Genomic DNA, 13,692 nt, shown 5'->3' with positions numbered 1-13,692 from the left:
CGTTCAGATGCATTGTGCTGCGAGTGAATGGGTCGCACAGCCGTGGCGCAGCATGCACAGTGACACCCTGTCACAGCTGTAATACACATCATATGACAGTTACAACATCTAATTTATATGAAGGAATGACATTGCAACTGTATTACCAAGCAATTACAGTATGAATACAATAATCACCTTTGGAACAGCTCCAGATGCAGCTCCCACCACTCAGCACATGCAGCCAGGCTGCAGCCTGTGATATATAATCCATGTGATCCTGGGAGCGAAGTCAGATGGAGACAACAGCCAAGTACCGAGAGCGAAAGCACTATCCACTGCAAAATAATTATTCCATATGAGGCTGCGTCCAGCAGTGCAACGCATCCAGCTGGACAGCGGACTGTCCCGCTGTCAGGCTGCTTTAGGCAGTGATGCGGGTGGACGATTGTGTGGGGAAGAACTTTAACGAGTCAAGGTTTTTGGAAGCAACTCTTTAAGGCCCGGTCACACGGCACTTAACGAAAGGCAACAAAGCCCAAACAAAACAAGAAATCTGGACTTTCATTGACTTTCGTTAGCATCGTTTAACTTTCGCGCAACTTCGTTCATGCACCTGTTGCTTTGTCAGGATTTTTAAACTGTCGAAAGATTTGAACGAATGCTGCCGAAAACCTCAATTCGTCCGTATTTCATTTTGCTGTTATGCTTGACTGTTTATCGTTTCCTTAGTTTTTGTAACTTTAGCGTTTAGTTTGACTTTGTTCGACCAGTTGAATGTTTTCATGCAGTGCAGAAGCCAGTTTGTGAGCACTGCTGCTGCCGCTGCATTCATGTAACATCGGAAATTACAGGGCAAATTCAGCCTGTTTGCTTGGATTTTTTTTTTTTTTTTTTTATCTGGGTGGGGGGTCAGCTTCACTGGGCTCAGGCACCTTATATAGGCCGGAATTAATCTTTTGTGTGGATACAATGAATTATTTTACCAAAAATAAAGTGAAAGCCACGCTCCTGCCACAAGCAACTGCTGAATTTGAAACAACAAAAAAGTTGTCATTTCCGACGGTACTTGAATGCAGCGGCAGCAGCAGCTATCGCCTCCTGCATGCAAATATTATTTTTTTTATTAAATATAACAATATGAGTGTAGGAATGACAGTCCAGCCCTTCTGTACATGCGGCAACAGGTAGACGATTCAGATGATTATATAAGAGCTGTTCTGGAAGGCAGAATTCACGTTGTGGATCAGCTGCAACTGGAATAACCGCACATGGGAAGTAAATGCGCCGCATTCACACAGATGATCAATTTACTGCTGTATATTCAGTTATCTTTACACTTATATTTATTACCCCTTTTGACAATTTTCTGTTATAAATCAATATTTATGGCTTAGTAATGTAATACAGTGATACAGCAGCCTTTTTTCTTGTTTTTGTTGTTTTGTAAAAATGAGGCATCTTATGAATGTTGAGCAAGTGCTTCAGTTTTTGTTTTTTTTTTTATTGGAGCAAGATGGACCACGCTGCGTGTCGAGTCTGAACCAGACAGTGAAGATTCTAATGATGAAGGAGATGATCCCTCTGTTCTTCTGGACAGCGACCAGAGCAGGTGGATCCACTGACATGCGCACAGATCTCCACAGTGGGTTGGATCACGCGCTTTTGTTTGCAGCTACTCCAGTACTCAGGCACTACAGAGCTCCGTCCTAGCGCTGAGTCCTGGAATGCAGAGGCTCTAGGCGCGTGGAGCTCAATGTTAGCTTCGGTTTCATTTTATTCCTCTTTTGTTCCTCTTTTGTTCCTTTTGTGCTCTTGATTCACAGGCTATTCGATGATGGGAAAAGTCAAAAGCTCATTTGTCCACCTTTTCTCGACAATTTGTGACTTTTTTACTTTCTTCCCTTCGTTCAGGAATCATCTTATGCCGTTTGACTGGGCCATTAAATGTTTACTGCTGGAATTTATACACGTGGTGGGTGCATGTGTGGTGGGCACGTGTATACATCTGAGACGGCAGTAAGGATCTAAAGAGTCACATCCAAAAATCTTGGTTCATCAAGGATCTTTTACACAGAATTGTCCACCCTCATCACTGCCTGCAGCAGCTGGACAGCACAACGGCCTGCTGCGTGTCAGGGCACGTAACACCTGATCGCACGGTTCAGAGGGTCTGTGATGTGCAGCATTAACTGATTGCTATGACCTGCACGCATAATCCAACAATCCACGTTTATGTGATCACTTCTTAGGGCTAATATCCTGGAGAAAGGGAGGGCGTGAGAGGGAGAGGAGGTGGGGTGAGCGACAGTAGGTCAGAGAGAGAGAGAGAGAGAGCACGTGTGTGATGGGGGGGTACTGTGGCTGCTGTGTAATGTCAGGACCTGATTTACCTCTACTCTGGATTACATATTTTATCCAATATATGGACTGATGTATGTAAGCCACGGTCTCCTGATCATGTGTTTACTGCGATGCACCGCAGACTGGTGGCTATTACTGGTAATAACAGCTGTGGGTATGCACGTTGGTGATCTGATGACCGTAATAATCTGATCACATGCAATCGCATGCACTACAGTGATGCAATACTCGGGACCCTGGTTTACATGTTATTAGTTCATAGGTTGGATGTCATTCGAAATCCAGCAGTGAGACACGGCTGGTCTTCAAAAGAAACCGGGCCATAGTGCTCGCTCTGCCACACTCCTCCCCTTGCTTGCCTTCCACCTAGACTTCGGTTGGCAATCGGACCACACATGTACAGCATTCGAGGTGCATTATGTATATTCCTGCTGCATTCTACCGGCATTATGGGGATTCGTGCTGTGTTCCAGTCACATTCAACCCGCATTCTGGGTATTCATACTGTGTTCCAAGTACATTCTACTTGCATTCGGGAGCTGCTGCACACCAATTGTGCACAAATCATTTGAGGTGGCTTCAGCCCACATTGGATATTCAAACGGCATTCCTGCACAGATGGAATATCTGTTCCTCCTGACTGCATCTTGAAGTTTGGCTTTTTCTCCTATTCCGGTTGATTTGGCTCGATTCCTGCTCATTTGTGCTAACTGTGACGGGGCCCTTACAGTCTGCTGTCACACAAAGTCCTTTGTGAGAATTTAAGACCGTTTTCACTCAGTCTGTAATGTCAAATCTGTCAAAAGCAGTTCAGAAAGGTAATTTTCTTTCAAAACACTTCAGTTCTATACAGTGTAAGGGGAAAACAAATCCTAATTTAATTGAAAATAACTATTTTTACAGTAGTTTCTTTTTTATTTTAATTGCATGAACTCATAGAAAATACAGTCATTATCTGTAAATTAATAAATCACCTTTAGGTGTTAGGCCTGTAATGACAAATTGCATTAAAACTACAATATTATTTATACACAGTTTTTCGTCTTCTCTTAAATTACATACAAATTCAGGTAAAATGTCAGTAATTACCCTAGAATTATGTCATTATAAGTTGTAAATGTTTGTGTCCATGTTGAAAATTTAACATGATTTTTATTGTAATTTTAAGGTTGGTGAACCTTTAGTGTCATAGCTGTGTTGAAGTTATTTGATCATAATAATTTGTAAAATTAAGTGTTTCTCTGTGAAATATTTAATGAAAGCTTCCCCCCTAGAAAAGTAGTTATTTATTTTTCACTTGATTTGGTTTAGGTAACTACTGGGATAGGCTCAGGCTGTCCTTTGACCCTTAAGTGGAATAAGCGGGTATAGAAAATGAATGAACAGTTAAGATATTTTACTTTAATTTTGTTTGGCCATTGCTGTCAGCCATTTGACTTAATTTGAAAATTATGTTATTCAGCCACATTCTGGTGATGTGCGCAGCCGATGTCATATTTAAGTTATGTATAGCTCCATTGAAAATACACAAACTGTAAATAACCACACTTTGGAAGAATAAGAAAGTGATTTATCAATGACAGTGAGGCAAAGAGATATTCATTTCCCTTCTTATGTTACATCGATTTACATAAAGTGTGCCATGGGCACACATAGTGCGCACTGCGCTGCAGATAAATTGGACAACACCCTTGGCTCTACACACTGCTGATAAATGATTTATAATTTTACATTATAACTGCAGTACCACAGGGATTTTCCATCATTCTTCACAAGGGAACAATGTAGTGCTGCTTTTCGTGCAGCAAAGGATTGAAAAGCCAAAAAATAAATACCTACTAAACCATTTTTTTAACTGACATGTTAAAACAAATAAAATCTTTATTTTGAATTCAAATAAGATCTTAACATTTGTTCATTAATAGTCTGGGACAAATTTTTTACATTGAGTCAATAGCCAATATATATGTATATATATATATATATATGTATATATACGTATATATATATATGTATATATGTGTATATATATATATGTATATATACGTATATATATATGTATATATGTGTATATATATATGTATATATACGTATATATATATGTATATATACGTATATATATATGTATATATGTGTATATATATATATGTATATATACGTATATGTATATATACGTATATATATACGTATATACATACGTATATATACGTATATATGTATATATGTATATATGTATACGTATATATACGTGTATATATGTATATATACGTATATATATATATGTATATATGTGTATATATATATGAAATGTGGAGGTTTTCAGCTTGAAACAGGCTGATGACGGCGCCTGAGAGCGCTGCACGACGTCTCGCACCGTGGGAAGTCCTTAAAGCGACAGTATCACCTCAAAATCTCTCATCAGCCGTTAAAATTTTCACTGAAAACCAGCTTAATTCTTCGAACCGTGTCCACTTCGATGTGTCTCACAGGTTTAGAAAAACTTTTGATCAAACGAAGCGCCAGTCTCTCAGCAACTTCTCAGACAAAGGAATTCCGACGAGGGGCTGGACGACTCCTCCCACAAGGAGTGCTCACAGGCGAATGACATCACCGACAGGCGTGGAAAAACTCACGCATGTGCAAGAGGGTTCAAGCATGTCTGACGTAAAAACATATGAATGAAATCCATATAGTTTTTGAAAAAAATAAAAAGGACCTATACTTTGACAGACCTCATATATGAAGCAGCAGGACCTTCGTGGCCGGGACGACGGTGGGGGATCAAACCCACGCGGCTCGCACCAAAAGACCGTTCCTCTACCAGGTCAGCCAAAGGGGAACTCCCCGTTAGCCAAGCTAGCGGGAACGTCTTTTCAATTGGGACCTGGGACTTTCATCCCGTTACATATATATACAGTTAATTTAGTGGTCAGTTAGTTTTAGGTTCACACTTTTGTTTTTTCTTCATGGTGTTAAATTACCTTTATGCTTAGTTTTAGATCCATTTAAAGCTATTCACTTAGTTTTGAATTCTGTTGGCTTTTCAATTGACTTTACAGTAGTTACAATTTACAGTAGTACAATTTTATTCACTTTATACATGCTTCCCTTAGGCAGTATTATTAGACGGCATTGCTTAAATTTTCATTGTTGCGCAGATGATACCCAGCTTTATCTATCCATGAAGCCAGAGGACACACACCAATTAGCTAAACTGCAGGATTGTCTTACAGACATAAAGACATGGATGACCTCTAATTTCCTGCTTTTAAACTCAGATAAAACTGAAGTTATTGTACTTGGCCCCACAAATCTTAGAAACATGGTGTCTAACCAGATCCTTACTCTGGATGGCATTACACTGATGTCTAGTATAAGAAATCTTGGAGTCATTTTTTATCAGGATATGTCATTCAATGCGCATATTAAACAAATATGTAGGACTGCTTTTTTGCATTTACGCAATATCTCTAAAATTAGAAAGGTCTTGTCTCAGAGTGATGCTGAAAAACTAATTCATGCATTTATTTCCTCTAGGCTGGACTACTGTAATTCATTATTATCAGGTTGTCCTAAAAGTTCCCTGAAAAGCCTTCAGTTAATTCAAAATGCTGCAGCTAGAGTACTAACAGGGACTAGAAGGAGAGAGCATATCTCACCCATATTGGCTTCTCTTCATTGGCTTCCTGTTAATTCTAGAATAGAATTTAAAATTCTTCTTCTTACTTATAAGGTTTTGAATAATCAGGTCCCATCTTATCTTAGGGACCTCATAGTACCATATCACCCCAATAGAGCGCTTCGCTCTCAGACTGCAGGCTTACTTGTAGTTCCTAGGGTTTTTAAGAGTAGAATGGGAGGCAGAGCCTTCAGCTTTCAGGCTCCTCTCCTGTAGAACCAGCTCCCAATTTGGATCAGGGAGACAGACACCCTCTCTACTTTTAAGATGAGGCTTAAAACTTTCCTTTTTGCTAAAGCTTATAGTTAGGGCTGGATCAGGTGACCCTGAACCATCCCTTAGTTATGCTGCTATAGACTTAGATTGCTGGGGGGTTCCCATGATGCACTGAGTGTTTCTTTCTCTTTTTGCTCTGTATGCACCACTCTGCATTTAATCATTAGTGATTGATCTCTGCTCCCCTCCACAGCATGTCTTTTTCCTGGTTCTCTCCCTCAGCCCCAACCAGTCCCAGCAGAGGACTGCCCCTCCCTGAGCCTGGTTCTGCTGGAGGTTTCTTCCTGTTAAAAGGGAGTTTTTCCTTCCCACTGTCGCCAAGTGCTTGCTCACAGGGGGTCATTTTGACCGTTGGGGTTTTTACGTAATTATTGTATGGCCTTGCCTTACAATATAAAGCGCCTTGGGGCAACTGTTTGTTGTGATTTGGCGCTATATAAATAAAATTGATTTGATTTGATTTAGTGTTCAGAATAATAGTAGTGCTGTGTGACTAAAAAGATTAATCCAGGTTTTGAGTATATTTCTTATTGTTAGATGGGAAACAAGGTACCAGTAGATTCAGTAGATTCTCACAAATCCAACAAGACCAAGCGTTCATGATATGCACACTCTTAAGGCTATGAAATTGGGCTATTAGTAAAAAAAAAAAAAGTAGAAAAGGGGGTGTTCACAATAATAGGAGCATCTGCTGTTGATGCTACAAACTCAAAACTATTATGTTAAAACTGCTTTTTTAGCAATCCTGTGAATCACTAAACTAGTATTTAGTTGTATAACCACAGTTTTTCATGATTTCTTCACATCTGTGAGGCATTAATTTTGTTGGTTGGTTTGGAACCAAAATTTTGCTCGTTTACTAGTGTGCTTGGGGTCACTGTCTTGTTGAAACACCCATTTCAAGGGCATGTCCTCTTCAGCATAAGGCAACATGACCTCTTCAAGTATTTTGACATATCCAAACTGGTCCATGATGCCTGGTATGCGATATATAGGTCCAACACCATAGTAGGAGAAACATGCCCATATCATGATGCTTGCACCACCATGCTTGACTGTCTTCACCGTGAACTGTGGCTTGAATTCAGAGTTTGGGGGTCGTCTCACAAACTGTCTCCGGCCCTTGGACCCAAAAAGAACAGTTTTACTCTCATCAGTCCACAAAATATTCCTCCATTTCTCTTTAGGCCAGTTGATGTGTTCTTTAGCAAATTGTAACCTCTTCTGCACATGTCTTTTATTAAACAGAGGGACTTTGCGGGGGATTCTTGCAAATAAATTAGCTTCACACAGGCGTCTTCTAACTGTCACAGCACTTACAGGTAACTCCAGACTGTCTTTGATCATCCTGGAGCTGATCAATGGGTGAGCCTTTGCCATTCTGGTTATTCTTCTATCCATTTTGATGGTTGTTTTCCATTTTCTTCCACACATCTCTGTTTTTCTTTTTTTTTTCTTTCTTCTATTTTAAAGCATTGGAGATCATTGTTGATGAACAGCCTATAATTTTTTGCACCTGCGTATAAGTTTTCCCCTCTCCAATCAACTTTTTAATCAAACTACGCTGTTCTTCTGAACAATGTCTTGAACGTCCCATTTTCCTCAGGCTTTCAAAGAGAAAAGCATGTTCAACAGGTGCTGGCTTCATTCTTAAATAGGGGACACCTGATTCACACCTGTTTGTTCCACAAAATTGACGAACTCACTGACTGAATGCTACACTACTATTAATGTGAACACCCCCTTTTCTGCTGTTTTTTTTACTAATAGCCCAATTTCATAGCCTTAAGAGTGTGCATATCATGAATGCTTGGTCTTGTTGGATTTGTGAGAATCTACTGAATCTACTGGTACCTTGTTTTCCATTTAACAATAAGAAATATACTCAAAACCTGGATTAATCTTTTTAGTCACATAGCACTACTATTATTCTGAACACTACTGTATGTTCAGCTAGTCTTGCATTCAGCATGATATTGAGTAAAAAAAAGTTGGTTTATCTTTAAATTCAGTTCATTTTATTTTCTGTTAGCTTCAGTTGTGTAAATATAGATAGGTAAGTAGAGTGCACCCAGAAAGTATTCACAGCAGCCTTATTCCAAAATGGAGTAAATTCATTTTTATTTACCCCAAAATTCTACTCACAATATCCCATAATCACAACATGAAAAGTTTTTGTTTGTTTGTTTGTTTGTTTTTGCTCAAAATGTAAATGAGTCCACCCACCACTTTAATCATACCTTAGATCTTGTTCTGACTTATGGTATGGAAATTGAAGACTTAACAGTATTCCCTGAAAACCCCCTTCTGTCTGATCATTTCTTAATAACATTTACATTTACTCTGATAGACTACCCAGCAGTGGGGAATAAGTTTCATTACAGTAGAAGTGTTTCAGAAAGCGCTGTAACTAGGTTTAAGGATATGATTCCTTCTTTATGTTCTCCAATGCCATATACCAACACAGGGCAGAGTAGCTACCTAAACTCTGTGAGTGAGATAGATTATCTCGTCAATAGTTTTACATCCTCATTGAGGACAACTTTGGATGCTGTAGCTCCTCTGAAAAAGAGAGCCTTAAATCAGAAGTGCCTGACTCCGTGGTATAACTCACAAACTCGCAGCTTAAAGCAGATAACCCGTAAGTTGGAGAGGAAATGGCGTCTCACTAATTTAGAAGATCTTCACTTAGCCTGGAAAAAGAGTCTGTTGCTCTATAAAAAAAGCCCTCCGTAAAGCTAGGACATCTTACTACTCATCACTTATTGAAGAAAATAACAACAACCCCAGGTTTCTTTTCAGCACTGTAGCCAGGCTGACAAAGAGTCAGAGCTCTATTGAGCCGAGTATTCCTTTAACTTTAACTAGTAATGACTTCATGACTTTCTTTGCTAATAAAATTTTAACTATTAGAGAAAAAATTACTCATAACCATCCCAAAGACATATCGTTATCTTTGGCTGCTTTCAGTGATGCCGGTATTTGGTTAGACTCTTTCTCTCCGATTGTTCTGTCTGAGTTATTTTCATTAGTTACTTCCTCCAAACCATCAACATGTCTATTAGACCCCATTCCTACCAGGCTGCTCAAGGAAGCCCTACCATTAATTAATGCTTCGATCTTAAATATGATCAATCTATCTTTATTAGTTGGCTATGTACCACAGGCTTTTAAGGTGGCAGTAATTATTACTATTACTTAAAAAGACATCACTTGACCCAGCTATCTTAGCTAATTATAGGCCAATCTCCAACCTTCCTTTTTCTCTCAAAAATTCTTGAAAGGGTAGTTGTAAAACAGCTAACTGATCATCTGCAGAGGAATGGTCTATTTGAAGAGTTTCAGTCAGGTTTTAGAATTCACCATAGTACAGAAACAGCATTAGTGAAGGTTACAAATGATCTTCTTTTGGCCTCAGACAGTGGACTCATCTCTGTGCTTGTCCTGTTAGACCTCAGTGCTGCTTTTGATACTGTTGACCATAAAATTTTATTACAGAGATTAGAGCATGCCATAGGTATTAAAGGCACTGCGCTGCGGTGGTTTGAATCATATTTATCTAATAGATTACAATTTGTTCATGTAAATGGGGAATCTTCTTCACAGACTAAGGTTAATTATGGAGTTCCATAAGGTTCTGTGCTAGGACCAATTTTATTCACTTTATACATGCTTCCCTTAGGCAGTATTATTAGACAGCATTGCTTAAATTTTCATTGTTACGCAGGTGATACCCAGCTTTATCTATCCATGAAGCCAGAGGACACACACCAATTAGCTAAACTGCAGGATTGTCTTACAGACATAAAGACATGGATGACCTCTAATTTCCTGCTTTTAAACTCAGATAAAACTGAAGTTATTGTACTTGGCCCCACAAATCTTAGAAACATGGTGTCTAACCAGATCCTTACTCTGGATGGCATTACCCTGACCTACAGTAATACTGTGAGAAATCTTGGAGTCATTTTTGATCAGGATATGTCCTTCAATGTGCATATTAAGCAAATATGTAGGACTGCTTTTTTGCATTTGCGCAATATCTCTAAAATGAGAAAGGTCTTGTCTCAGAGCGATGCTGAAAAACTAATTCATGCATTTATTTCCTCTAGGCTGGACTATTGTAATTCATTATTATCAGGTTGTCCTAAAAGTTCCCTGAAAAGCCTTCAGTTAATTCAAAATGCTGCAGCTAGAGTACTGACAGAGACTAGAAGGAGAGAGCATATTTCACCCATATTGGCCTCTCTTCATTGGCTTCCTGTTAATTCCAGAATAGAATTTAAAATTCTTCTTCTTACTTATAAGGTTTTGAATAATCAGGTCCCATCTTATCTTAGGGACCTCATAGTACCATATCACCCCAATAGAGCGCTTCGCTCTCAGACTGCAGGCTTACTTGTAGTTCCTAGGGTTTTTAAGAGTAGAATGGGAGGCAGAGCCTTCAGCTTTCAGGCTCCTCTCCTGTAGAACCAGCTCCCAATTTGGATCAGGGAGACAGACACCCTCTCTACTTTTAAGATTAGGCTTAAAACTTTCCTTTTTGCTAAAGCTTATAGTAAGGGCTGGATCAGGTGACCCTGAACCATCCCTTAGTTATGCTGCTATAGACTTAGACTGCTGGGGGGTTCCCATGATGCACTGAGTGTTTCTTTCTCTTTTTGCTCTGTATGCACCACTCTGCATTTAATCATTAGTGATTGATCTCTGCTCCCCTCCACAGCATGTCTTTTTCCTGGTTCTCTCCCTCAGCCCCAACCAGTCCCAGCAGAGGACTGCCCCTCCCTGAGCCTGGTTCTGCTGGAGGTTTCTTCCTGTTAAAAGGGAGTTTTTCCTTCCCACTGTCGCCACGTGCTTGCTCACAGGGGGTCGTTTTGACCGTTGGGGTTTTTACGTAATTATTGTATGGCCTTGCCTTACAATATAAAGCGCCTTGGGGCAACTGTTTGTTGTGATTTGGCGCTATATAAATAAAATTGATTTGATTTGATTTTTTGTTGTTTTTTTGTTTGTTTTTTTGGTTTTGTTTGTTTTTTTGGTCAATTAAACGTTATGCCGGGATTCACGCCAAAGATTTCAGTCAGACCAGGGATTTTCTTTCCCATGGTCTGAAAGTCCATCAGGTGCCTTTTGGCAAACTCTAGGTGGGCTGCCGTGTGCCTTTTACTAAGGAGTGGTTTTCGTCTGGCCACTCTACCATGCAGGCCTGATTGGTGGATTGCTGCAGAGATGGTTGTACTTCTGGACAAAGTAACCATCAGGTTCGCTCAGACAGGCAACCAGCTCTGGGAAGTGTACTGGTGGATTCTATCTTCTTCCATTTACAGATGATGGAGGCCACTGTGCTCACTGAGACCTTCAAAGGAGCAGAAATGTTTCTGTACCCTTCCCCAGATTTGTGCATTGAGACAATCCTGTCTCAGAGATCTACAGACTATTCCTTTGACTTCATGCTTGGTTTGTGCTCTGACATGCATCGTCAACTGTGGGACCTTATATGTAGACAGGTGTGTATCTTTCCAAATAATGTCCAATCAATTTACCCCAGGTGGACTCCAATTAAGCTGTAGAAACATCTCAAGGATAATCAATGGAAACACGATGTACCTGAGCTCAATTTTGAGCTTCATGGCAAAGGTAGCGAATACTTTGCCATGCCTTTGTGTCTGCTACCTTTGTGATTTCTTAGTTGTTTGTTTGTTTGTTTTGAAATAAATTAGCAGAAATCTTAAAACTTTTTTTCACACAGCCATGGAGTATTGCATATAGAATTTTGAGGAAAAAAATAATAATTTCATCCATTTTAGAATAACAAAATGAGGAAAAAGTGAAGCACTGTGAATACTTTCTGGATGCACTGTATGTGTGTGTGTGTGTGTGTGTGTGTGTGTGTGTGTGTGTGTGTGTGTGTGTGTGTGTGTGTGTGTGTGTATATATATATATATATATATATATATATATATCAATCAATCAATTTTTTTATATAGCGCCAAATCACAACAAACAGTTGCCCCAAGGCGCTTTATATTGTAAGGCAAGGCCATACAATAATTATGTAAAACCCCAACGGTCAAAACGACCCCCTGTGAGCAAGCACTTGGCTACAGTGGGAAGGAAAAACTCCCTTTTAACAGGAAGAAACCTCCAGCGGAACCAGGCTCAGGGAGGGGCAGTCTTCTGCTGGGACTGGTTGGGGCTGAGGGAGAGAACCAGGAAAAAGACATGCTGTGGAGGGGAGCAGAGATCGATCACTAATGATTAAATGCAGAGTGGTGCATACAGAGCAAAAAGAGAAAGAAACAGTGCATCATGGGAACCCCCCAGCAGTCTACGTCTATAGCAGCATAACTAAGGGATGGTTCAGGGTCACCTGATCCAGCCCTAACTATAAGCTTTAGCAAAAAGTAAAGTTTTAAGCCTAATCTTAAAAGTAGAGAGGGTGTCTGTCTCCCTGATCTGAATTGGGAGCTGGTTCCACAGGAGAGGAGCCTGAAAGCTGAAGGCTCTGCCTCCCATTCTACTCTTACAAACCCTAGGAACTACAAGTAAGCCTGCAGTCTGAGAGCGAAGCGCTCTATTGGGGTGATATGGTACTACGAGGTCCCTAAGATAAGATGGGACCTGATTATTCAAAACCTTATAAGTAAGAAGAAGAATTTTAAATTCTATTCTAGAATTAACAGGAAGCCAATGAAGAGAGGCCAATATGGGTGAGATATGCTCTCTCCTTCTAGTCCCCGTCAGTACTCTAGCTGCAGCATTTTGAATTAACTGAAGGCTTTTTAGGGAACTTTTAGGACAACCTGATAATAATGAATTACAATAGTCCAGCCTAGAGGAAATAAATGCATGAATTAGTTTTTCAGCATCACTCTGAGACAAGACCTTTCTGATTTTAGAGATATTGCGTAAATGCAAAAAAGCAGTCCTACATATTTGTTTAATATGCGCTTTGAATGACATATCCTGATCAAATATATATATATATATATATATATATATATATATAAATAGCCAAGTGGCCTCTGTGCATGTATGTGTGTGTATGGCTTCGATCACAGAGGGCTGATGTTTGCTGTTTGGTATGCTATGTATTTTGGGTCAAGGATGAACGCCACCAAAACAGAACATTAATAAGACTAATATTTTTGGACAAACTACAGATATTAGCTAATAACACTGAACAATGGACACTACTAATTACATTCCGGACTCACATGTCATTCCATCAGGGGACGGTAATCATCTATATATTAAAAGTGTGCATGCATGCATGATTTTATTCAATAGGTTCAATTTCAGTACATAATATAAATAAAATATAAATAATAATAATACTGATCATGATAATAATAATTATTGTAGTGTGCATATGATAAAATCAACCTAAACAA

The sequence above is a fragment of the Thalassophryne amazonica genome, chromosome 20 (genome assembly GCF_902500255.1).
Source record: "Thalassophryne amazonica chromosome 20, fThaAma1.1, whole genome shotgun sequence".
In the NCBI taxonomy this organism is placed as follows: domain Eukaryota; kingdom Metazoa; phylum Chordata; class Actinopteri; order Batrachoidiformes; family Batrachoididae; genus Thalassophryne; species Thalassophryne amazonica.
This window is presented reverse-complemented; position numbering follows the sequence as displayed.